The sequence below is a fragment of the Pogoniulus pusillus genome, chromosome 25 (assembly GCF_015220805.1).
Source record: "Pogoniulus pusillus isolate bPogPus1 chromosome 25, bPogPus1.pri, whole genome shotgun sequence".
Lineage (NCBI taxonomy): Eukaryota > Metazoa > Chordata > Aves > Piciformes > Lybiidae > Pogoniulus > Pogoniulus pusillus.
In genome coordinates, this window is record NC_087288.1 from 5,538,505 (window position 1) to 5,563,037 (window position 24,533).

General features: G+C 43.8%; 1 long non-coding RNA gene across 1 annotated transcript in view; it reads left to right on the forward strand.

Moving 5' to 3' along the window:
* Positions 1–2,338: 2,338 nt before the first annotated feature.
* LOC135186419 (uncharacterized) overlaps positions 2,339–24,533 on the forward strand; it is a 60,610-nt gene continuing 38,415 nt past the window's right edge. The window contains exons 1-2 of the long non-coding RNA XR_010306844.1: positions 2,339–2,392; positions 19,434–19,564. This is a non-coding gene — a long non-coding RNA (uncharacterized LOC135186419). The remainder of the gene's footprint in view (positions 2,393–19,433; positions 19,565–24,533) is intronic.

Consider the following 24,533-nt stretch of genomic DNA (forward strand, 5'->3'; position numbering starts at 1 on the left):
ACTACAACAGCCTCTGGAGGCTGACCTCTGTTGTTTCAGTAGGACAGGCTCCAGAGGCTGACCTCTGCTGTTTCACTACAACAAGTTCCAAAGAGGACCCGCAGAGGAATGAATATTCTATGGAGTGATGCTCAAAACGTGTCTGTGCTGACTGGCATCTTATGAGCCTGCAAGATACTTCACTTAATAATAAAAGAGGAAGTGCTGCTGTGGTATCTTGAGGCATCTTTATGCTGCTGTGGGCACAGATGTATTCCATGATATTTTTAATCTTTATTTTAATTACTGAGTTCAATGTTTAATTTTTTTTTTTGAAATTGCAGAGTCCTCTTACTTTTTTTTTCTTTATATATATATTTTTTTTTATTATGAAGTGTTCTTTGAGATTGAAATATTAATTGAAACAAGAGGTGCCTTGCTCTTGTCCAAGAAGAAATCCAATAATCTGCGAAGCCTCAGCTATATGCAGGATTTGATTAAAAGTCTCACGGAGGTCACTGGAACAGTCAGTACTGAGACATGGTTATTTTTTATACATGAAAAGCGTGAGCCTGGTCTTAGAAGCAATACAGAGACATCCATTATTAATGGTGGGCTGGGTGAAAACCCAAAACGCAGCAGGGTTTGATTGCTTCAGGTCAGACCCCCACAGCCCACCGCGGTTCAGCTGTGAGGTGCTGGGCACGTTCGAATTCCCACTGCGTTTTGCATCCTTCTGCATCTACTACCTATCCAAGGTTGAGAGTTACAGAGTGAAAAATCCTCTGGGGGCCAGAAGACTGTTATTCAACCCTGTAATTCTGCTATCTCTTTACAAACTCATGGCAAGGCCAGCTTGGTCTCTTCCAGCCTCCCCAGTTCTATGGTTCTGTGATTGTATGGCAATAGGCCTGTGACAGAAATTTTAGCATGATTGAACAATATATATATATTACTGCCACAGGAAGGATTTGGCAGTGCACTCGTCACTGGTGCATGAGGTCTCTGATATCTGCTGTCTGATTTCTCTGGCAATCAGTACAGTTGTGACGATCCATTGGAGCTGTAGCACAGATCTCCCTAAGAGGGAAATGACACAGATCTACTCTTCCCTTTACCCTTCTAATATCACTCCATGTCTGTGTTGCTAAAACTGACTATGGCATCCTATTGCAGACTCTTTTTTTCCAAGGCAACAGACACTGAACAGATGACCAGAAATGGCTCTTTCCATGTCAGTAAAATCACTTAAACCATTCTGAAAGTGAGCATGTAGAGAGAGTTGCCCAATGTAAATTTGTGTTAGAAAGTTACATGTAGGATCTTGATGATTTGTAGACTCCTTTAATCTACTGTAAACAAATAGCATAAAACTGCTTCCATTTTGAAGGACTCTTTGTTGTACAGCACACGAAACCCAAAAGTTACTAAAGAAACAGGTTGCTGTCTTTTTTCCTGAAAGTGAAACTTGAAACTGCCCCAAGTGGGTAATTTTATTTCTTATGCCCTCAATTTTCTTTCAGGCTGAAAGGGCAGGGTTTAGCTGCCCCCTGCAGACATTTGTATGAAGACGTCTAAATTAGTTAGGCTCCTGTTGCACTCAGTCGTGAGGACTTGATTTTCAAGGTGTCATTTCTTTCTTTCTTAATATAGACCCAAAATTGGGGCCATAAAGTGATACTTTCTGTTAGAGACAGGGCTCCATTAAGTTCCACTTTACACCTATATTTAGTACTCTCACAGGCTAAAAATGACTGCTCCATCCTTTGTGTGTATTTTAGAAGGTGCTGTGTGGGTTCTCCCTGGCTTAAATCTTTCCTTTTCTTTAACGCACTGTGTTGTGTTTATGCAGCCCAGAAGATAGCCATGTGCTGGGCTGCACCAAGAGGAATGTGGCAAGCAGGTCAAGAGAGGGGATTCTGCTCCTGTACTCTGCTCTGCTCTCAGGACAATGAACAACTTCAGGTGATGATCAGGTTACCACCAGAAGAAATCGGGAATAGATTCCCCTTGGCTTCTCCTCCGAATACCAGATGCCTATGTAAGGTTGGGGTTTCTTCTGAGAGCTTAAAGCCTTGAGATTTTTCGGTCTGACCTGAGAACTATACTTGCCTAAAACCTCAGAAGTTTGGTAGCTACTGTTGGGAAGGGTGTCAGGTACAACAACCCTGACAGAAACACGAGAACCAGGCAAACACCTGACAAAGGGTGGAAGCTTGTTGGGGGCTGATAAAGCTGAGTTTGGCACCTTCCAGCCATTAATTGGTGCCTCCTCAGCTTGGCCTAATTAAGGCTGATCACAGTGAACCCTTGACTAAAGGTATAAAAGACCCCCTGTTGGTCCTCTTGAAGCAGCTGGAGTTTCTGTCGTTAGAATGGGCTCTTGACTGAGTTCTCACCTTCCACACCTTTGGTGAGTGTGCGTTTGGGAACCGTGGAGTGGGAGGTTTTTTCCCTTTTGTGGTTCATTTTCCTAGAGATTATGTTCTCTAAAGCTGAAGCTTGATGGGTTGTGTTGTGCAGGAATATGTTCCCAATAGACGTCCAAGCTTGGAATTTAATTGTGTTGAAGGAGTGTGGAGTAATTTTGCTTACAATGAGCCCCCATTTTGGCATGGCTGTTGCTGTTTGTTTTGTGGGTGCCTCCATCACAGGAAGGAACTAGTAAGGAAGAAAATTTGGTGCAGAAGTAATAATTTCCCTCATCTAAAAGCTTGAATTTTGCTCTCTTGCCTGTACAGCCAGGTGCAGCAGGAGTGCATTTTGTTTCAGGTGTGATTGTGTCATCATTCTTGTAGCTTCTAATGCAGCATAGCCAAAAGACAGTAAATTGTAAATGGGAAGGATGGGTTGCTTGGCTTTGCCTTGTAACAGCCAGATAAGCCAGCAGGCAGGGAAATGCCAGTCCTGCCTTGGCACTGGGCTGTTTCATAGAATCATTCTGGTTGGAGTAGACCTTTAAGATCTTCATGTCCAACCATTTGTTTGGAGTTTTGTTTGAACTGATTTCTGACTCGACAGAAATGTAATTCCCAGAGCCAAAGAGGTGTGTGCTGTTGGTATCACAGAATGGTAGGGGTTGGAAGGGACCTCTGGAGGTCATCCAAGCCCCCTGAGAGAGCAGGGTCACCTAGGGCAGGTCAAACAGGGTCTTGGAAGCTTCCAGAGGAGGAGGCTCCACAACCTCTCTGGGCAGCCTGCTCCAGCAGTCCAGTGCCTTGATAGTAAAGAAGTATCTACTCATGTTGAAGTGGAACCTCCTGTGTTGCAGTTTGTACCCATTATCCTTCATCCCATCACAGGACCCCACTGAAAAGAGCCTGGTGCTGCCTTCTTGACACCCACCATTCAGATGTAAACATAAATAAGATCCCCTCTCAGTCAGCTCTTTCCCACTTTCCTCTGTTTCCAGCTGCAGCCTGATGGCAAGGGCAAGTGTAACTTAAGAGGTTCGATTTTTATTTGCTTCCAATTTCCTCTTTTTAGAGAAAACAACCTCAAGAAACACAGCACAATCTTTGGTAAGAACTTTTCCTGCTTTGCTGAGGTGGGATTTGAATTCTTATTGAAAGAGCAATGTATGAAATTCAGCACTTGTAGGTATGCAAATGGTTTTGGTTTTTTTTATTGTTGTGCAGTTGCATAAGGAGTAAACACATCAATGGCTGCAATTAAAGCCTTGGTGAGCAGTTGCAAATGTTCTTTATGTGTATTCCCCAATGCACAGGTGTGCCCAAAGTAGCATTTTCTTATGACTGCCCACAGAGGTTGTGGAGTCTCCTTCTCTGGAGCCTTTCAAAACCTGCCTGTATGCTTTCCTGTGTGAACAACCCTAGGGGATCCTGCTTTGGCAGGGGTTTGGACTTGATCCCTGGAGGTTCCTTCCAACCTCTAAGGTTCTGTGACTCTGGAGCTTGGCCTTGGCATGTATGGAGGGTTGGATATCTGAATCTCTTAACACCAAACATACATATTTGATGTGTAGTCCAAATTAACCCTGCAAGATAACAAACGAGTGCCTGAGAGGAGGTGTGTTGACATTAGAGCCCACAGGAAATCTGGTTGGTATTAAAGCAGTCAGATCCTGAGCTATCTTCTCCACTGGTGCGTATCAGTCCAGCTCCATTCACTTCAGTGGAACAGTGCCTCCATGTCTGGAGAAAAGGATGACTCAAAATGTTTGGAGTAAACTCAGCATGGCTCTGTTAATAGCTGAAAAATGCTGTTCTGTTGTTTTTGTAGAGCAAATTTCCTCTCACAATTTAGAAATCAGTCCTGACCTTGGTCTGTAAACAGTTCTGCTCAGATACTGTTTGCCAACACTATTCTTTCCCTTTACTAAGCTCTGCTGAGACCTCACTTCCAATATTGTATCCAGTTCTGCTGTCCCCAGCACAAGGACACAGAGTTGTTGTGGTAAGTCCAAAGGAGGCCACAAAGATGATCCAAGGGCTGGAGCACCTATGCAATGAGGACAGGTTGAGGGAGGTGGGGGTCTTCAGCCTAGAGAAGACTCTGGCAGGACCTTAGAGCTGCCTTCTGATAGGTGAAAGGATCCTACTGGAAGGCTGCAGAGGGACTTTTCATGAGGGTGTCTAGAGACAGGTCAAGGGGGAATGGTTTGAAGCTGAGGGAGAGCAGGGCTGGACTGCATCTTAGGAAGAAGTTCTTCAGTAGAAGGGTTGTGAGACTCTGGAATAGGCTGCCCAGGTGTTCAAGACAGGTTGAATGAGCAGCTGAGTCCAGTTGAGAGGCATCTCTGCCCATGATGGGGAGTTTGGAGTAGATGATCTTAGAAGTCTCTTCCAATCTAAGCCTTTTATGAATTGCTACAGCAGAGAATCTGGGTCTGATAGGAGAGGACCTGTGTAGAGCCAAACAGGACATGCTTAGACACTGACCATCTACCCCACCAATGGGCGTGGGAACTTCACATCCTTATGTAAGAGGAGACTTGCTCTTAGAATGTCTTATGAGCTTTGCTGCTTTCTAGTGGCTGCAAACTGTGACTTTGCACTCAGGTTGGCATGTTTGAAACTGCTAGATGACTTACAAGCTGGAGACATGTTTCTTGTCAGTAGGACTCAGGGTCCTATGTTTATAAAGTTTTAAATCATTGTTTCTTGAAAGTCCTTAAAATTTTCTCCTCTGATATGAAAGTCATAGGCACTTTCTAAAGACCATGGTTTAATTAGCTGACCTTAATCAAGGAAAGTCAACTGGAACATTCTTTGTCTGCCAGTTTTAATTACTGCGGAGAAAAAAAGAAGAACAAAGACTCAAAACTCATTTGTCCTGTTTGAGTTTTGATGGCTTCTCAAAATAGAGCCTATCAAGCTTCCTGGGAAGGGGCAGAAGATGTTCTCACAGCAATATAAGACAAGCCATTTTTTAATTAGAAAAGGAAGGATTTTGAATGTTCTCTTCTGTCTTGAGTTAGAGATGGGAAAGAACTGAAGGGTTTGGAAGTAGGGCTGAGAGAAAGGTTAAAAAAAAAAATCAATTTTTCTTGTGTATGGACTTGGAGTTCCTATGTCACACCAGAACTCCCATGTCTCTGCTGTCTCTAATATAATCCTGGAGCAAAGGAAAGGGCTTGATGTCCCTGCTTGTGTGTCAGTCTCTTCAGTGTGGGCTGGACTGGTTTGGTGGTGTTCCTCCCACGTTCTGGGGGTGAGAATCTCCTCCAAAAGTTCTGATTTGGTTTCCTGCAACTTACTTTCTGCAGTTTGGCAGTAGAAACATTTGGCATCCCATGGAACATTATTGTAAGAAGTGACTGAAAAGTGGTAGGGATCAGAGAGAGCACTTTCCTAATCTCTAGGGAAACTTTGGTCTGCCAAATTAGAATTGTAACTTCATTTCATGACAAAGGGTCAGTAAATCGGTTTTAGATCTTTTAGCTGCAAAAATAGGATGTGAAGTTCAAGTTACTGTGGAAGATAAGCTGGGCATAGTAAGGTTATTCCTCCTATTTGGCCAAAAGTGTTGTTAGTGTCCCGAAATTGTTATCACCTAGTTTTACCTTTAGCTGTGTGGTGCACTGAACTCACTTAAGGACAGGGATCATCCACAAGGATCTTGATAAGAAGTGGGCCGGTACCCACTGCACCTGGTTTGGGCCAGTTCCAGGCACAAATTCAGGCTGGGTGCAACCTGAGCAATTCTTAGATTGTTCATGTTAATATTTTGAATCTATCCAGGTTGCTGTATTGATATGGGTTTAAACCAAAATTTATGTTAGAGGCACAGAACAGATGCCTGGATACCATTTATCAAATTACAGCACTGCAGGAGCCTTCTAGGAAACATTTAGCACTTGGGAGTGCCTAGACCTTGCCTATCTCTTACCAGCTTCCCATCAGAGGCTTGTAATGAGATGCTTAGACTCCCTGTAGAAGGAAGAAATATTTTGATAGAATGATCTTCCCAAGTCAATAAACATCACAGATGTGTTGCTCTGATCCCCACACAACATTATGGAAGAAAGGTGCTAAGTAGGAACTGTATGTCTGTAGAGAATCTAAATTCAGCTCTGCTCAGAAAGCAAAAACGAGTTAAATGCAGGACTCTCTTCACCTTGACATTTACTGCATTATACTCCCAGTAAGGAGCTTTTGGTATTTAGTAGATATATTTTGGGGTTTCTTTGGCTGCTGCTATTGCCCTTAGGCAATTAAATCAGGTAGTTAAGAGCTTGCAATCTTCTACAAATACAAGTCCTACAAATACAGGTGAAAATTGTCACTCTGAGGTTTCTCCCCACTCCCCTCTTGTCTCTGCTTATGTTAAAAGTTTTAAGGGTGTGACAGATCAGTGCAGCAGTAATTCTCTCTCAAATGCAGGTTGATTTTTCTGAAGAAAATGCTTTGGAGATTTTTCTTCTTTTCAAAAGAAAAGCTGCACAAAAAGGTAGAGACACATCTTGTTTTGGAGGCACTGCAGTGGAGACTGATCCATGATGTCATTGAGCTGGGGATTCTACCCCAGGAGTTTCAGACCTTACTGACTTTAGAGCCTGTGTATGAGACTTGAGGGTTTGCTAATATTTCCTCTGCTCGAGCAAAGTGAGGATGGACTTTCAGAATGGACAGACCTCATCTCTTGAAGAGCTCAGACTCTTCTTTCCTGTTGCTCTGGGATAAATGGCACCTTAAGCTTCTCAGCTTTTCATGTTTGAGACCTCTGGTCTTGTGGCTCCTTGAGGATTACAGTTCAACCCTTCATGGATATATGCTAAGACAAGTTAAAGGGCATAGGGCAATAGATCCAAAGTATTTCAATCTTCAAGTATGCAGCCCAGAAAATGCTTCCTGTTTCCCTCTGTAGGTGTCAATGGATGTGAAGGTGAATCCATGATTACTGGAAGATAGGCTTCACTTAACCATATTAGGATGTTCTGCATCAATCAGGTCACTGCTCAGCTGCTCTGCTTGCATACCAGTTGCTCTAAACCACTTTGCTGCCGAGGAAACTCTATTTCTGCCACAAAAGCTTGTGCTGTCTGCAAGTCATCTCATTTATATGGATACATGCGAAGAATCACTCCTCCTCCAATGGCATGATCTGAAGTAGCCTTTAGCAATAATGAATAACTCCTTGGATTGGGACCTTCACTGCTAAAAAAAATACTGAGGCACTGCAGTGGGCCCAGAGAAGGGACAAGGGAACTGGTGAAGGGTCTGGTGAGGAGCAGCTAAGGGACCTGGAGTTGTTTAGTGTGGTGCAAAGGAGGCTGGAGGGAGACCTTCTGGCTCTCTACAACCTCTCCACCTGCTGCTTTTACCCCTTGCTCCACCTCAGCTGTTGTCCAAAGCTGGGATCAGAAGAGCCCATCACAAATGTCTAAACCACAGTATTTTACTAAAATCTCTTGCACAAAGTTAAGCCTGTGGTGCTTGTGAAACAAAACCCTAATCCTCTGCTCATTATCGGGTTGCAAAAACTATTTCTCACAAGAATAGGAATTTACATTCCTATGGTGTCTTAAGCACCTTTTTCTTCACAGAACCACAGACACTTCAGCATCTTCTGCTTGTTGGAAACAGGTTTTGATTTTTCTTAACACTTTTTGTGAGAATTTGTAACCTTAGATGACTGCTGAGAAGGTAGGAAAGTAAACCATCATCATCCCTCTGTGGACGCCTGCTATAAGACAGACAGAAATAGGATCTGATGCGTACAATAAACAGCACTTCAGTGACAGAACCCCAGTGGCGAGGAAGGCGCATAGCCTCTAGCAAGCAGGCTTCAGGGAGAGTCAGAGAATTGTATCAGTTGAAGATGACCTTAAAGATCATCAAATCCAATCATATCCAGCTTTGTCAAGGCTAGTGCTAAAACATGGCCCTTGGCACTCATCTCTGCCTCTCTGAAACACCTCCAGTGATGGTGATTCAACCACTTCTCCCAGGCTGAGACTTGTGGAACTAGAGTGAACTTCCAGTGCCAGAAAGAAAAGTAATATGCTTGAAAATAATGAGTACAAAAGCTGTGGCGATGTAGAAGCCAGACAGCAAAGGTGTTCTTCTGAGGAAAAGAAACTCAATTTCAGTGTTAGACTGGAGAAAAGAACCTAGTTAGGAGATACTAATGTGCTACAGCATAGGGTTTTTTCCTTCTCTCTACTCTTTCTTCCTCAGCCTGCACCATTTTCTGTCTTGTCACAGCTGTTTAGACTCTGACTCCAGTGTGAATATTTTTATTGTGAATTCCTGGTTCTCACTTTTCCAGTAGGAATTTTCAGGTAAAATATCTTCCTTGGTGTGGGGTTTTTGGAAGTTAGGAGGTGGGTTCCTTCTCTTGAAAATTCCAGAACTCTTTTGCTTTGGTCCTTGGAGGGAGGTTGCAGGCTGTGGAGAGACAGAAAGGTAAAGAGAGGAAGAAGCTGCTGTAAATGCAGTGCTATGGAGTGGGACCAGTATAGTTTCAGTGTGACAATAAGGCTGATGAAGGAAGCCTGGGGAGTTGGTTATTTTAAGATTTTGAAACCCAAAGTGCCATAGGCAATTTAACTTCAATTTGCTCTGGTGTGTGAGTAGATACACATAAGTATATAGAGCACTAATAGACCCAGACCAATCTTTGTTTCAATGTCTCATTTATCCTAGTCCCTGGATCTCTGAGAAGATGGAATAAGATTTTGTTGGCTTCCAGAATGAAGACAGCATAGTTCTGTGAGCTACTGGAAAAACCTGCTTAATTGGCAGCCAGGTTAAGGCTGCTCTTTAGGGCTGAAGGGCAAACCAGAAAACAGCCTTATTTTCTTACCAGAGTGATTAGAGCATTTGGTCCCTACTCAGTTGGTTCCAGTTTAGGGGGATGGAGACTCCGTAGTACTTCCTTGGCTCTTGGTGCTCTAGTTTTTCCACGTGTGAAAGGAGGAGTTAATTTCCTCTCTCCTGGAAGTTCTGGCTGAGTACTGGTTTGGGTTATTGCTTTGCAGGCATCTCAAACAGAATCATGGAGGCTGAAAGACCTATAATCACCAGGCTCCAATCACGAACCCAGCACCACCATGGCCACTAAGCCATGTCCACATGTTTCTTCAACACCTCTAGGGATGGTGACTCCACCACTTCCCTGGGCAGCCTGTTCCTATGTCTGACCACTCCTACAGTGAAGAAATTTTTTCCTTATCTCCAACCTAAACCTCCCTTGGTGCAACTTGAGGCCATTTTCTGTCATCCTATAGTTTTCCTAGAGGACTGGACTATAGAGTGACTACTCAAAGGTCACATGTCTGATATCACAGAAATATGTAGGGTATTTTTCATTCAGAAATATTCTGTACTGTTTCACACTGACTTACTGCGTGTCTCTAGTAGCAATACAAGATGTGGCTTCCCCAGTGCTGAGTACAGGGGGACAATTGCTGCCCTACTCTTACTTCTAAGCCTGATCAGCTTCACCAGCCTTAGCTTTAGTCCAGAGAACAATGTGGGGTTTCTGCAGCCTCAGGGAAATAATTTCAGTATGAACTAGATAAGCTTTTCAAATCATTTAGGACTGTGGGAATTTGTTTTGGAACATTCCCAGTTAAACTCTCTTAGCAAGCAAAGCTCTATTGCATTGTAGATTCAGTAAGACTCAACCTCTATCCTGAGGTAACAACCCAGAGAGTAACTTGCATCCAGCTTGCAAAGGCTCATAAACTGTTCAGCTAATTTAGGAGGAGGATCCATCCTCTAACCTTGTTCATGCTAAAATATCGTAAATAATCCCTACAGAAATTATAGCTGGGGGTTACCCTGCTAATCTTTATGGCTCTTGCCACACTGCAACTGTTGGAGCAATGGCATTTTAATGGTAATAAAGATGTGTGCACAGAGCAGGCAGCTGCTTCATTGTGCAGGCCTCTCAGTACAGAAGGCACAATGACCAAGGGAGCATTTTCCAGCTGTAAACTGTGGATATTCTCATAGCTGTGACACTGAACATTTCCCATCCATTAAAAGAAAAGTGTGTCCAGCAGGCCTAGGAAGGTTTTCCTGTCCCTCTGCTCTGCCCTGATGAGACCACATCTGCAATGCTGTGTCCAGTTCTGGGCTCCCCAGTTCAAGAGAGTCAGGAATCTGCTAGAGAGTCCAGTGGAGGGCTATGAGGATGATGGAGGGGACTCCTGTAAAGAAAGGCTGAGAGACCTGGGGCTGTTTAGTCTGGAGAGGAGAAGGCTGAGAGGGGATCTGATCAATGCCTATAAATATGAGGGGTAGGTGTCAAAATGAAGGTGCCAGGCTCTTTTTGGTGGTGTCCAGGGATAGGACAAGGAATAATGGGTACAAGCTGGAACACAGGAAATATGGCAGTGCTGGAGCCTTGCAGAAAGCTGCCCAGAGATGTTGTGGAGTCTCCCTCTCTGGAAACTTTCAAAACCCACCTGGATGCATTCCTGTGTGACCTGTCCTAGGTGATCCTGCTCTGGCAGGGGCAGTTGGACTAGATGATCTCTGAAGGTCCCTTCCAACCTCTACTATTCTATGGCTCCCTGATGAATAGGAGGATCTAGAAGTTTCAGAATGTTTCATTGTGGATTATTTTCTTCTTATTTGTTTTCCATCAAGGCTGTGACACACTCATCTCTCACTGCATCTTGCCATGGCAGTTATCTCCCAACTCACACTTATGTCCATGAATTCCTTTCTTGTTTTATGAGGCACAGGTGCTGCCTGCCCTCCTGACAATGCATCTAATTTGAACTTTTCTAGTTGTCAGAAGTATTTTATACACTTCCCCTTTGATTTTATTTTAGTATTTATTATTAATTGCTCACAGATCATGGATTATAGATGAGACTTTAATGTGGGGCACTTCACTTCATAATGCAGTGCTTCCTTTAAGGTGGAGATTTAGGTTTGTGTATGCTATGTAAAGTGCTGAAAACCATACTTGAAACTCTAGGGATCCAAAAATCATAATCCTGTGTGATGACTTGTGAAAGATATGTTCATAGAATCACTGAAGCTAGAAGAGACCTTAACATCAAGTCCAACCATAACCCGACTGCTGTGACCACTAAGCATATCCTGAGGTGCCATATCTTGGCTTCTTGCCCAGCTCCAGTGATGGTGACTTCACTACCTCCCTAGGCAATTGTTTCAACTCCTCACCACTCAGTAAAGGAAATTTTCCTAATGTCCAACCTAAAACTTCTCTGGCATGACTTAAACCCATTTCCTTTTATCCTGTCTCACTAGAACCACCTTTGAGATGGGTACAGAGAGCATTGAGCTCTGCCCTCAGCCTTGTCTTCTCCAGACTAAACAAGCCCAGCTCCCTCAGCTGCTCCCTGTATGACACCTTACCCCCTCACCAGCCTCATTGCTCTTCTCTGGACACCCTCCAGCACCTCAATGTCTTTCCTATCCTTTGGTGCCCAGAAGTGAACCTAGCACTCAAGCTATGGCCTCATCAGGACTGAGTACAGGGGCACCATCACTTCCTTACTCCTGCTGGACACATGGTTTTTGATCCATTGGCCTTCTTGGCCACCTGGGCACATGTTATGCTTCTGGATTCTAGTAGTTCTGTATTCCATGTCTTTTATCTATTTATGCTTGAGGGAAGCAGAGAGTCTTTTATCTATTTAAGCTTGAGGGAAGTGCTTTAAAAAATGTTCATCATGAATAAGAAGGTTTAAGGATGAAACAGATGTGATTGATTGAACACAGATATAGGTAACAAGGCTATGGTCAGTGTGGCTCACTTAAGCTTTTATACTAGTGAGTATTTAAATGATGTGGCTAATATTGAGAATGCACTTCAACATTTCCTTTCTGTCTGCTTGAATCTTTGCTTGCTCTTCTGGAAACTACTGTGCTGTTTGCCTATTGGACCCTGAAATGGATATTGCATTAAGGCCTGCTATTCCAACTCTTGTCTTGACAGCACTGGAGCTGGATCATAAAGGAGCTGCAGTTAAAGAGTCATTTGTGCAAAAGATCTAATGGTAAACATGGATGTAGTCCTAATGCACTTCAGAATTATTCCTGTGTTCTCTGCAGGCACTGACTTTGGCTTAGAAGCATTATGATCTGCTGTAAAAATGAGTGTTTTACAGAATCACAGAACGTCAGGGGCTGGGAGGGACCTTGAAAGATCATCCAGTCCATCTTTTGCCAAAGCAGGATCACCTAAGGCAGGTCACACAGGAATGCATCCAGGTGGAGTTTGAAAGTTTATTGAGGAGGAGACTCCATAACATCCCTGGGCAGCCTATTACAGCATTCTGTCACCCTCACAGGGAAAAAAACCCTCATGTTTCCACAGAACTTCCTGTGCCTCAACTTCCACCCAATGCCCCTTATCTTGTTGTTGGGCATCACAGAGCAGAGCCTGGCTCCAGCCTTCTGGCACTCACCTTTTACATATTTATACATGTTGATGAGGTCACCTCTCAGTCTCCTCTCCAATCTAAAGAGCCCCAGCTCCCTCAGGCTCTCATCATGAGATATCATCTTTGTGGCTCTGTGCTGGATCCTCTCAATCAGTTCTATGTCCTTCTTGAACTTGGGGGCCTAGAACTGGACACAGTACTCCAGATGCAGCCTCACCATGGCAGAGTGGAGGAGAAGAACTTCTCTTGACCTACTAGTTACAATCCTTTTAGTTCACCCCCAAAGGGCATTGGCCCACCTGGCTACAAGAACATATTGCTGGCTCCTGGTCAACCTCCCTTCCACTAGGACCCTCAGATCCTTTCCCCCTTGCGCTTAGAGCAGATAAGAGAACTTAAAAGCAGAAGGAAGGACATGGAAGCATCAAGCTGATGTTCACAGTCAGCATACATGAGTGATATGCAGGATCTTACACAGGGTCTGCTCGGCAGAAGGAGAGGTGGGAAAAGACAGAGAAAATGATAGAATTCTTTTGGTTGGAAAAGATTATTAAGGTGGAGTCCAACTATTCTCTAACTCTGCCAAGGCTGGGGCTAGAAAACATGTTCCTCAATACTGCATCTCTGCCTCTGAAGCACCTGCAGGGATGGGGACTCAATTACCTCTGTTGGCAGCCTACTTTGATCATTTACAGCCCTTTCTGTCAAGAAACTTCTACTGTACAACCTAAACCTCCCCTACTGCAACTTCAGGCCATTTCCTCTCATCCTATCACTTCTTACTTAGGAGAAGAGACCACCTCCCACTTGGCTCTAACCTCCTTTCAGGATGTTGTAGAGATGTCTCCCCTTAGCCTCCTTTTCTCCAGACTGAACAACCCTGTGTCCCTCAGCAGACCTGTTCTCCAAACCCTTCACCAGTTCCTTCAGCATCTGAATATCTTTCTTGGAGTGAGGGACCCAAAACTGAATCCAATATAAAATGCCTCACCAGTGCTGAGTATAGAGGTCTCAGTGCCATAGTCCTGCTGGTCACACTATTGCTGATCCAGGCCAGAATGCTGTTGGCCACCTAAGCATGCTCCTGGATCCTGTTCAGGTCTTTCTCTGCTGGACAGTTTCCAACTGCTCTTCCCCAAGCCTGGAATGTTAACAGGGTTGTTGTGACCAAAGTGCAGGATCAGGCACTTGACTTTGTTGTGTCTCATCCCACTGGCCTTGGCCCATTGATCCAGCCTGTTCAGGTCAGTGTTTGTTATGCCTGTGGAGTCAGGAGACTGAAAGCCTTTTGAATGCATTGCTGGAAATGATTTCAGCTCTGTCATGTGGCCTGCAAGCTGGGATATCCAGTGATGGACCCACAGGAAAGGTAGCTAGGTGAGACACTTTCAGATCTGACTAAATATCTTTGTTATTGGCCTTGAAGAGAATTGAAATGGAAATTCCCAGAGGTTGCTAAATCAGGAGAAGGGGAAATGTTGGTGAGGGCGGAGAAGTTTAAATTTGTACAAGCACTTAGGAGCCTATGTGAAAATTAAAAATGAATATTTAGGGAAGTGAAGTTAGTATATCTGGAAAATTAGTTAGCTGTTCAGTGGGAGGGAAAAATCAGCAAGACATCAAGGAATGAAATTGAAGGGCAATTTTCATTTTATTATGCAGATGAAGATCTGGAGAAACTCCAACAGTTCCTAAGAGTAGCAAATTGCAGCTTCCTGACACATGAACACAGTTCCTGCTGATATATCTGCATGCAGCTCCCTCTTACAGCTGAGAGCAGGTATTGCTGTAGCAGAGGTACAGGTGGTCTGAAATTAGGGGATGGCTGGGTACCAGTTTGCAGACTTAACAGAACCTCTCTCCAGCCAAGGTCTTAATTATGTGTTTAACTTTTAGGCTGGCTGAAGTCCATGACCTTAAATGTGGCTTTCTTTATGCATGTTGCTTACTGTAGAAGAAAAGCAGAGAAACTTTCTTATCTGATCTCCCAGCAAAGTAGATTCCCTGCCCAGAGCCTGAGGAATAAAAAGGTAGAGATCCTTTCCTTGAATGGAGTAGATCTCAAGGAAAGTGCATAGATCAAGCTTGCCATCAGAGTTATCTCTGACCTTGGGCAAGTCCTGTAAACCATCTGCATCTCCATTCTCAGCATATGCTTTAAGCTGACACTTTGCTGTTTATTTTGGCTGCAAACTCAACTGTCTCCCATTGTGTGTTGGCATGGTGTAAGAACTGCAGGCTCTGAACACCACAGCAATATGAACAAGAACAGTAGCAGGATGGAGAAGATGTAAAACTGAAGGATAGAAGGACTGAGAGTGTTTTGTGTGCATGCTGGGCTGTCACTGCTTTAAGTATTTGCCCTGGAGAATGAGGCATGTAGTAATGTCATGGGACAGTGAGGGTTGGAAAGCACCTCCAGGCATCACTGAATCCAACCCCCCTACCAGAGCTGGGTCACCTAGATCAGGATGTGCAGGAACACGTCCAGGTGGGTTTTGAAAGTCTTCAGAGAGACTCCAGAGCCTCTCTGTGCAGCCTGCTCCAGCACCCTCACAGTAAAGAGATTTTAAGTGAAACTTTGTGTTGTTTGGTGCTTGTTTGCTTTTCTATCATTTGGCACCACTGAAAAGAGCCCAGCCCCATCCTCTTGTCCTCCACCTTTTAGCACTGACAAAATTTCTTACTGACTCAACAGGATTTTGATCTGGAGCTGTCCAGACTTTCCCATGCTGATTTCTCAGTGTTTACTCTTTCTCTTTTCAGCTTGTAGTTTTATAGTACTCACAGGAGAGGCTTCTCTGGTTAAAGACATGTAATATCTGACTGCTGTTTCCCTTTGTCCAAAGATGTACCACCTCTGGAGTGTTTCGTTGGTGGTGCTTTGGTGGTCATGGACCAATATAACTCATTGCTGGCCCATGTGCATCACACCTCCTCTGAGTGACTAGTCTAAGACTGGAAAGTACAGACTGATGTAGTACAGGTAGGTGTGGCCACTGGGATCCTAAAAGAAAGACTGTCTGGTGCTTTTACAGGAATGAGTGCTTCCAGGGAGTGCTAGGACTTTCCTCATGGAAAAGGAGCTGTCAGCAATGAGGCTGGCAAGTCTCAGAAGCTGTAGGAAGGAACATCTATAAGAGTGTCTGAGTTGCTTTTTGGACTGAGCTGATTCTGTTTGCCTGCACCTTCTTGCTGTGCCACCTCTAGCTTGATAACTGTATTACAAAGGCGTGCAGTGACAGGACAAGGGGCAATGGTGGTGGAGTCGCTGTCCCTGGGACAACTTTAAAAAGTAAATGTATGGACATAGTATTCTGGGATGTTGTTTGGAGGCAATGGTGGTATTGGCTTCCAGTTGGACTTGATGATCTTGGAGTGCTTTGCCAACCTGTGAAAAAGCTACAGATAATGCAGGTACGCTGATCTGAGCATGTTCAAAGTGTGGTGTGATGGCATTTCTCTGCTCTGTCCAAGTGCTATACTGGAAAATTCATGTTTTTATTCTGTACAGAAAGTACTACATATGGTGAGAGTTAAGGGGCATAACATAGGGGTTGCTATCAGTGAGACCTAATAACAGCCTTCTGGTACCTGAAGAGGGCTGTAAGAGGCACAGAGAGAGACTGTTTACAAAGGCCAGTAGTGATAGGATGAGGGGCAATAGGCTCAAATTAGAGAAAAGGAGATTTAGATTGGATGTTAGGAGCAGGTTCTTTACTATGACAGTGGTGGAACACTGGAACGGGTTGCCCAGGGTGGTGGTTGAGTCGCCAACCCTGGATGTGATTAGAAGTAGTTTGGACGTGGTGCTTGAGGATATGGTTTGAGGTGAACCTTGTAGAGTAGAGATCTTGGACTTGATCCTGAGTCTTTTCCAACCTGAATGTTTCTGTCATTCTCTTTGCCCTCAGTGAAGGTTTGAGGCAGTTGCTGTGCTTGAAGGGACCTTCTTCCCCTCCCTCAGATCAGCACTTCCCTCTAGCTCAGTGACACGTGCAGACTTAGAGGCCATCTAATCAGAGATGGATCAGTAGAGAAATAAAGCTGAACCTCCCTTCTGGTGAGTGCTTTCAAAAATAGTACTTGGACACAGATGCATCATCTCTGCTGGGCTCCCTAGTTTGAGAGACAGGGATCTGCCTGAGAGACCCCAGCAGAGAGCTATGGGGATGCATGGGGGACTTGAACATCTCTGCCATGAATAAAGACTGAGAGATCTGAGGCTACTTAGTTTGGAGAGAAGGCTGAGAGGGGATCTGATCAATGTCTATAAATGTCTGAGGGGTAGGTGTCAGGATGAAGGTGTCAAGCTTCTTTTGGTGATGCCCAGTGATAAGACAAGGAACAATGGGCACAAATGGAGGCAAAGGAGGTTCCAATTCAGCATGAGGAGAAACTTCTTTCTAGTGAAGGTAATAGTCCTGGAACAGGATGCCCAGAGAGGTTGTAGAATTTCCTTCTCTGGAGACATTAAAACCCATCTGGATGTGTTCCTGTGCAATCTGCCTAGGGTATTGGAGTCAATCTCTGGATGTCCCTTCCAACCCTTAACATTTCTTGATTCTGTGAGTGCCTCTGGGGCAGTAATTACCTGCTAATCCTGCGTGCTGAGATGTACTGCAAATGTGCAATTCACAGTTGCCAAACAAGTGAATGCTTCATGTTGATTTGGAGCTTTTGTTGGATGGTGTTTCTTCTGGAAAGAATCACAAGGGAATGGATCAAGGACAGCCTGACCCCTTGAAAATTTCTGACTGCTATGAACAAAACTGAGTTCTTCATTAATACATTATGGAACCTAATTTTCAGTTCCTTGGTTTTGGGGATCCTTGCCAGACAGCTTTGCCTTTTTTCTTCTTCCCACCCCCACTTGGATAATTGCCAAAATACAAACAAATTACCACTTCCTTTTTGCAAAGCTTTAAGTGTTTTTTCCCATAACAAACAGCCAAGAACAGACAAAAGAAAAGCACAAAATCTTCATAAGTATGATGCTCAAATTAATTTAGTCTTCTTGACATTTTTAGCCTTGAAACAAGTAGGTTGCTTCTGCAATATAAGTGGGTGCAAAGATACAACTTTTTTTTGTTTGAATGTGAACATTTTAGCAAACTCTTGGAAAGTCAGAAGGAATTGCCACTGCTAGCTCTCATGCACCCTTTGTAAATTAATTGGTCTGTTTTGCTGCTCAGTGGGAATGTTAAGGGCTGAACTTCATTGTTTAGAAAATGTTTAGTTACAAAATTCATGTGAAGGTCTTTGTCAGGGAATGTGTCTCTCTGACTTTTAGCCAGCTCATAAATGGTGTCAATAACATAGTCCAGGGAGTGGGATTTGTGTTCCTGGGGAAAAAGCTTTTTCAAGACATGAGGGTTTGGTTGGATCATTAAAGACTGTGGGACTTTCTTTGGATGGTATCATGCAAAACAGTTCTAATAGCAGCCTAAATGGGATCTTAGATGCTTCTCCAGGTGTATCTGAGAGAAGAATTTGTTCTTTCAGCTTGCCACAGGAGAGAAGATCACTGTGGACCATTAACTTGTACCTGCTTTGTATTCTGAAGCTCTTCTGGAATGATAAGCATTGGAAAAGGTGTATCAGGAAAAATAAGATGAGCAAGAAAATGCTTTAATTATCTTCTGTCTGTGTTAATGTCTCTGGCTGTAATTTCCCTAGCTGGTAAATATTCAGATTGTTTCATACCTTCATTTCGTTACTTATGACCCATGGGGCTAAATGGTACTGAAAAACAAGGAGAAACTGGATGGTTTCCAGCAGACCTCTCTTCTCCTTTCACAAGGGGTGCAGGGCTGAGCTTTCCACCTTGTATAGGGCTCAAAACTACCATATCTAGGCATTATTGCACTTGAAAATGTTTTTAGAGTAGATTCTGAGCCTTTTCAACATCTGCAGCCTGGATGGGAGACTGCTCGTGAAGTCTGGCCAGATTGCTACCAGTGCAGCAGCTCTCAAGCAAAGCACTCAACTCTTCTGTGATGTACAGGAACGTTGTCACTGTGGGCAGTACTGGACTTGGTGTGCAGGAGTGGGCTGGAAGTGACACAGTTCTGCAGCGGCTCTTTGTGTCACTGCTGTAAGTGTATGTGCAGCAAGTCCAAGATGCAGCAACTAACAGCTTTCTGCAGATAAATGGGTAGCAATTGTCTTTGTGGGTTCTGCTTACACCCATAGCATGCAATTCAATTTGCAAGTACAGAAAAAGTTGAAACCCAAATGTGGGTCGTGGTCAGTTCCTGGGACAAACCAGTGTCTGGGTCTTTCAGCCATCAGGCCTTCAAGCAGGTGTAACACCCATGGGAATAACCCTCTTGTGCTTGTTCTAACTGATTCCAGCAACTTCACTTGATCCTAAATCTTAACTCTGGTGTGTTTGTTTTTTTGTTTGTTTGTTTTGTTTTCAACAGGTATGTGAACTGTGGCAACTGAAAATAAAACTGATGACACCAAGTGTAAATTTAGGTTACACTAATCAGCAGGAAATTGCTGGCAATCAGGGGTGGCTATTGCTTCCATGCTCCTCTTAGCTTTTTCCTCCAACCCCTGGCTTCAGCTGTCATGGTCCTTTAAAAGATTGTTTCCTTCTCCATTTGTATAGGTTGTCTAGAGAATAAGACCAATCTTGTAAAAACAACTTGAAGAAAGGAAGAGAGGGGCTCTAGCATATCTTGCACTCTTGTGATGGACACTGCTCCAACCTTGGAAAGCTACAGAATCAGTTGGCCAAGGGTAAGTTTGCCACAGGCACATTGTAGGTGTTATTATTTTATCTTATTTTCTGATAGAAAAATGAAGCTTGTGTTCCAAGAGAGCTCCTCCCTGCCCAGGTTTAGACAACGCTAGGAAGAGTTATTTTCATGGAAAGAGTGGTCAGGCATTGGAATGGGCTGCCCAGGGAGGTGCTGGAGTCACCAGGCCTGGATGTGTTTAAAGTTTGTTTGGATGTGATGCTTGGGGATATAGTTTAGGGTGAACCTTGTACAGCAGGGTTCTTGATTGGACTTGGTGATCCTGAGGGTCTATTCCAACCTGAACCTTTCTGTCATTCTGTGCTGCATGGCCCAGATGGCAGCCACCCTTCCAGACCCTTCTGGTCCTGCACCAAACATTTGTTACCTTAAAGTTCATTTGTACCCCTTTGTTTCACAGCCAAACAGAGCATTTCTTGCTGCATCCAAGCATTACAATCAATGTGAACCTGACTTAAATGTTTGCATTCTGGAAGGTTCCTCTTCATTGTCTTAATTCCAAGTTTTCTGAGAAAGGTGACAGCTTTTCTGCCAGGTCTGATAGGGCTCTAATAGTGAGCAAGAGTGACCTCAACACAGGCAAACTCTGTTTTGAAATAGCAGCCCAGGAAATTTTAGCACTCAGTTGTAGCAGCTGGGGTACATTAAGTGGAGCAGGATAACACCTTGGTTTGTCATGCATGTCTTGTGCACAGAGCAACCCCACAGAGACTGTGGCTACTCTGCATTTCCTCTGATGTGGATTGAGAAGTAACTGCACCACTTCCAGCATCTTCCAGCATCTCCCAGCTTCCCCCAAATTCTGTAGATGTTTGATGGGGTCCTTGAATTCCATTAGCTAGTGAAGAGAGAGATTAATTTCAGGCATAATTGGCTGCATGCCTTGGGGAGTGGAAGTTCCCTCTGGAATGTTAGAACGTTTCAGGGAATGGCAGGTGTTCTGTAATGGAAGGTTGTCTGGCATCTGCTGTGTTGGCCTGCCCTCTAGGCACAGCTGAGGGTCATCAAGTTGTCCAAGTATCTCTGCAAAATACCATAGCAAACATTGCTTAAACTGTGTTTGTGGCTAACAGAAGTAGTACTGAGAAGGAATTCCAGTGATGTCCCAGAGCAGCAAATTAGACAAGTATATAGTTTACTCTGCTAGCTAAAACTAATTGTGGAAGAAGTAAACAAAAATACTGAACAAATTCAGGGTACTTTTGCTGATTTATCAAGAGACTGCTTAATCTGCTCTCCTGGGTACAGTGGTTTTCCCCCTCTTGCTTCATCATACTCTAATATAAATAAACCATTGGGCACATGGAGGTAGGTATAAGCATATCACAAATTTTTCATTTCATGTGGGCAGCAGTGAAGCTTGCAAGCACTTCAAATGAGACATCTAAAAGTTGGATGAAGACCCTTGTGGTACAGGGGACCAAACCAGTTTTCTTTTGCTTTCTGTTATTTCACCCAAGAAAACAGTAAGAGTGCCCAATTCATGTCCAGCCTATTTAGTTCTAATCATGCCTTAAAAAACAAAGAAAAACAGACAAAAAACCCCAACCAAACCCCCCCAACTAACTTAAAAAAATTCTTCTACTGGATGCATAAATAATCCCAAAGTAAATCTCCTTCATTCCACTTGATTTATGTGCAGCAGGAGAGTGATTGAGAGAGCTTGAGCAAATTTGTGCTTTGTATTAGCCACTTTTGAAGACCATTGCATGGGCAACTCTGATCTAAATTAGTGGCTAATTCAATTTGACCTTTCAAAATGCAAACACAGTAAGGAAATGCCTTAAATATTTTGCGTAAGTTGCTTGAGGTAATAAATGCAACTTGCTTTTAGTATGAAGGGACCTCAGGGAGCAGCCCTACAGCTGGTGCCTGCCCAGGGCACTCAGCACCACAGGAATCAGCATCTTGGGAGCAGTGTCCTAGGCTGCAGGGCTGACACCTGCCTGTGTGTCCATCTGAAGCCTATGGTCAGGACTCTTCCCTCTCATAAGACACAGATTCAGCACAGTGGCCATGGTGTAAGGCAAGTAGGTAACACTTGGCATTCCCCACAGTGCTGTAGATATCCCATAAATGCTTATGCAGCTGAGCTGGCCCCAAAAGAGCTCCAAGAGCTGTGGTTAGGAACTGTGCTTGAGGACTGCATAACTTGTCAGGATTTTGCCATGGGCCTTAATGATTGGACTTGATGACTTTAAAGGCCTTTCCCAAATTAAACAGTTCCACCTACTTCTCAGAAGGCACAATGTGGCTCCTTTGTGGGAGTAATTTTTTGGTGGAATCCCAAAGTTACCCACAGTGACAGAGATGAAAATGCCAGGCCTGTGACTTTGAAGAAGTCTATATACAGTAGTCAATCTGCCAGGAGATGAGCAGAAATGGGGCAAGGTCAGCAAGTCAAATGTTGTTCAGAGGTATCACACCAGGAGGTAAAAAAGCATTGTTAGCCTGCAAGAAGAACTTTTCTTTTTTATTTAAAAGAAGTCAGAAACTCCCTGAAAAGAAAAAAAATAGGGAATTAAATCTCTGGACTTAGCCTGAAGATGCATGAAAAGCACCTTACAGAGTCACTGAATCATTGAGGCTGGGAAAGACCTCTGAGATCAAGTCCAGCCTATGACCTAACACCATCAGCTAAGCAATGCCACCAAGTGCCACATGCAATCTTTCCTTAAACATCTCCAGTGATGGTGACTCCACCACCAGCCTGGACAGTCCATAGTCACAGGAGAGGCTGTGTGTATACCCCAGAATGTAATAAGTGAAAAATGGAGGAAGGGGAGAGCTCTCCTAATGTGTTCAAGAAATAAGATTCAATAGCTTGTTTAAACTAGAATCTGTCCTTTTGAAATGGGTGTGAACTCCAAACAATTCTGAGAAGAAAAAGACTTTGGCAGATCAAAGAAGCAAAGCAGGAATTTGAAGAACTAATATTCAAAGGTAAGGAATGAGTGATTTAAGGTAATTGGAAATAACCTGCCTGTGAGGGAAAATGCTGGATCTGTGTTAAGGTCCAGAGAATAGAGATGAACACTATCTCTGTTCAGAGGAGCAAAATCTGTTCTTATGGTTTTCTGTGTTTTGAAATTAAGGTGTAAACAAGACCAGATTTCACCACAAAACTGTTTATTGAAGGGTAAAGTTGGACAAAACAGAGAGGGAGAGAGAGATAGAGAATGATGGAGAAGAAGCAGGGAAGGAAAAGAGCTGGGATCATATTACTCTCAGTTGCAGATGGGGCGGGGAGAGACAGAAATGCGTGGCACAGGAATGATCTTCTGTGGAGTTTGTCAGAGGTTCTTCTGCTGGAGGTCCACCCTTGGGGGTCTAGTAGAAGTGCATGCTTTGGCAGGCATTCCTCCTGCCTTTTATACAGTTTTTTAGCTTGGTGTCCAGGTGCCGCTCCCCAGGAAATCTTCCTGTGTATTCTCATGCATTCACAGGGGTCCAGTGCCACCGAGGGGAGGGCCCCTGCTCCCTCCCTGGCTGTACCTGTCCATACCCTGAATACACACAAGCCTTTTCTCAAATAAGTCAAATAAGCTTTATTTTGGGGTTGTGATCTTTGGGCTAGCAAACACCAAGATGAATAGGTAGGAATTCCATATTTATCATGTAGTGCATGTGCCTGATTCAGGGAGAGGAATGCCGGATCAACTACCCTCATGTACCACTCACCTCAGCAGCAAGCAAGAGAGCTTTTGGGATTTTGTTGACTTTCTCTGTATTAGGAATCTGTCTTTGAAGCAATTCTACTTTCTGAGCTTGATCAATACAGCCTTGCAATAACAATTAGGGTTGTTTTTAGTGGTGGCTTTATTTTTTCTTTTCTTTTCCTTCAGTCCTCTAGTGGCCTTTCAGTATTTGAAATGGGTCTAAAGAAGGGCTGACAGGGGACTATTTGCAAGGTCTTGTAATGACAGGATGAGGAGCAATGGATTTAAACTGGCAGAGGGGAGATTTAAACTAGATGGTAGGAAAGGGCTCTTTACAGTGAGGGCAGTGAAACACTGGCACAGGTTGCCCAGGGAGGTTGTGGCTGCTCCCTCCCTGGAGGTGGTCAAGGCCAGGTTGGATGAGGCCTTGAGCCACCTGTTCTAGTGGGAGGTGTCCCTGCCTATGTTGGGGAGTTGGAACTGGATGATCTTTGAGGTCCCTTTCAAACTAAACCATTTTATGATTCAGTCTTTTACCCTAATCTAATGAGTTTCTTGCTTCTCAAATATCAGTGCCAAGTCCAGACATAATCTAACATTTCCTTATACACAATTGTTAGACCATGGCCCTAAGCTCCTCATCCAAACATCTTTTAAACGCCTTAAGGGATGGTGACTCCACACTTCCCTGAGCAGCCTGTTCCAGTGCCTGGATTCACTGAGATTTTTAGGACTAATTTTAGTGGAGAAAGACTCCTACCCTAAATCTGCAGGGGAAATAGTTTTCTGATGTCTGATGTGAAGTAGTTCTGAAGTTATCCAAATTACCTGTAGATGTATTAACCCTTCTGTATTACTTGTGTCAGTTACCAGAAAGATATTTACTATTCCTGTCTCCTTTCTAGTTCAACAGGATAGAAAAGACATACATAAGATTTTTCTTGTAGCACTCTCCACATATGGGATAAAAACTGTGTAAAGGTGATCCTTTACCTCATGTTTGGAGCAAAGCAATCTGCTCCTCTGTCCAGTTGCTTCCACAGCGGTATGAGCAGTTCAAAGTATCACAGGATGTTAGGGGTTGCAAGGGACTTCCATAGATCATCGAGTCCAACCTCCCCTGCCAAGGCAGGACCATAGAATCTAGCACAGGAATACATCCAGGTGGGTCTTGAAACTCTCCAGAGAGGGATGAATTGTCTGCATGTGTTGTCCACACATTTCCCGCTTCTTAGGTTTTATTTAAGATAGCTGTTAAGACCTCTTGGCCCTTTCTTTGTGGCTGTATGT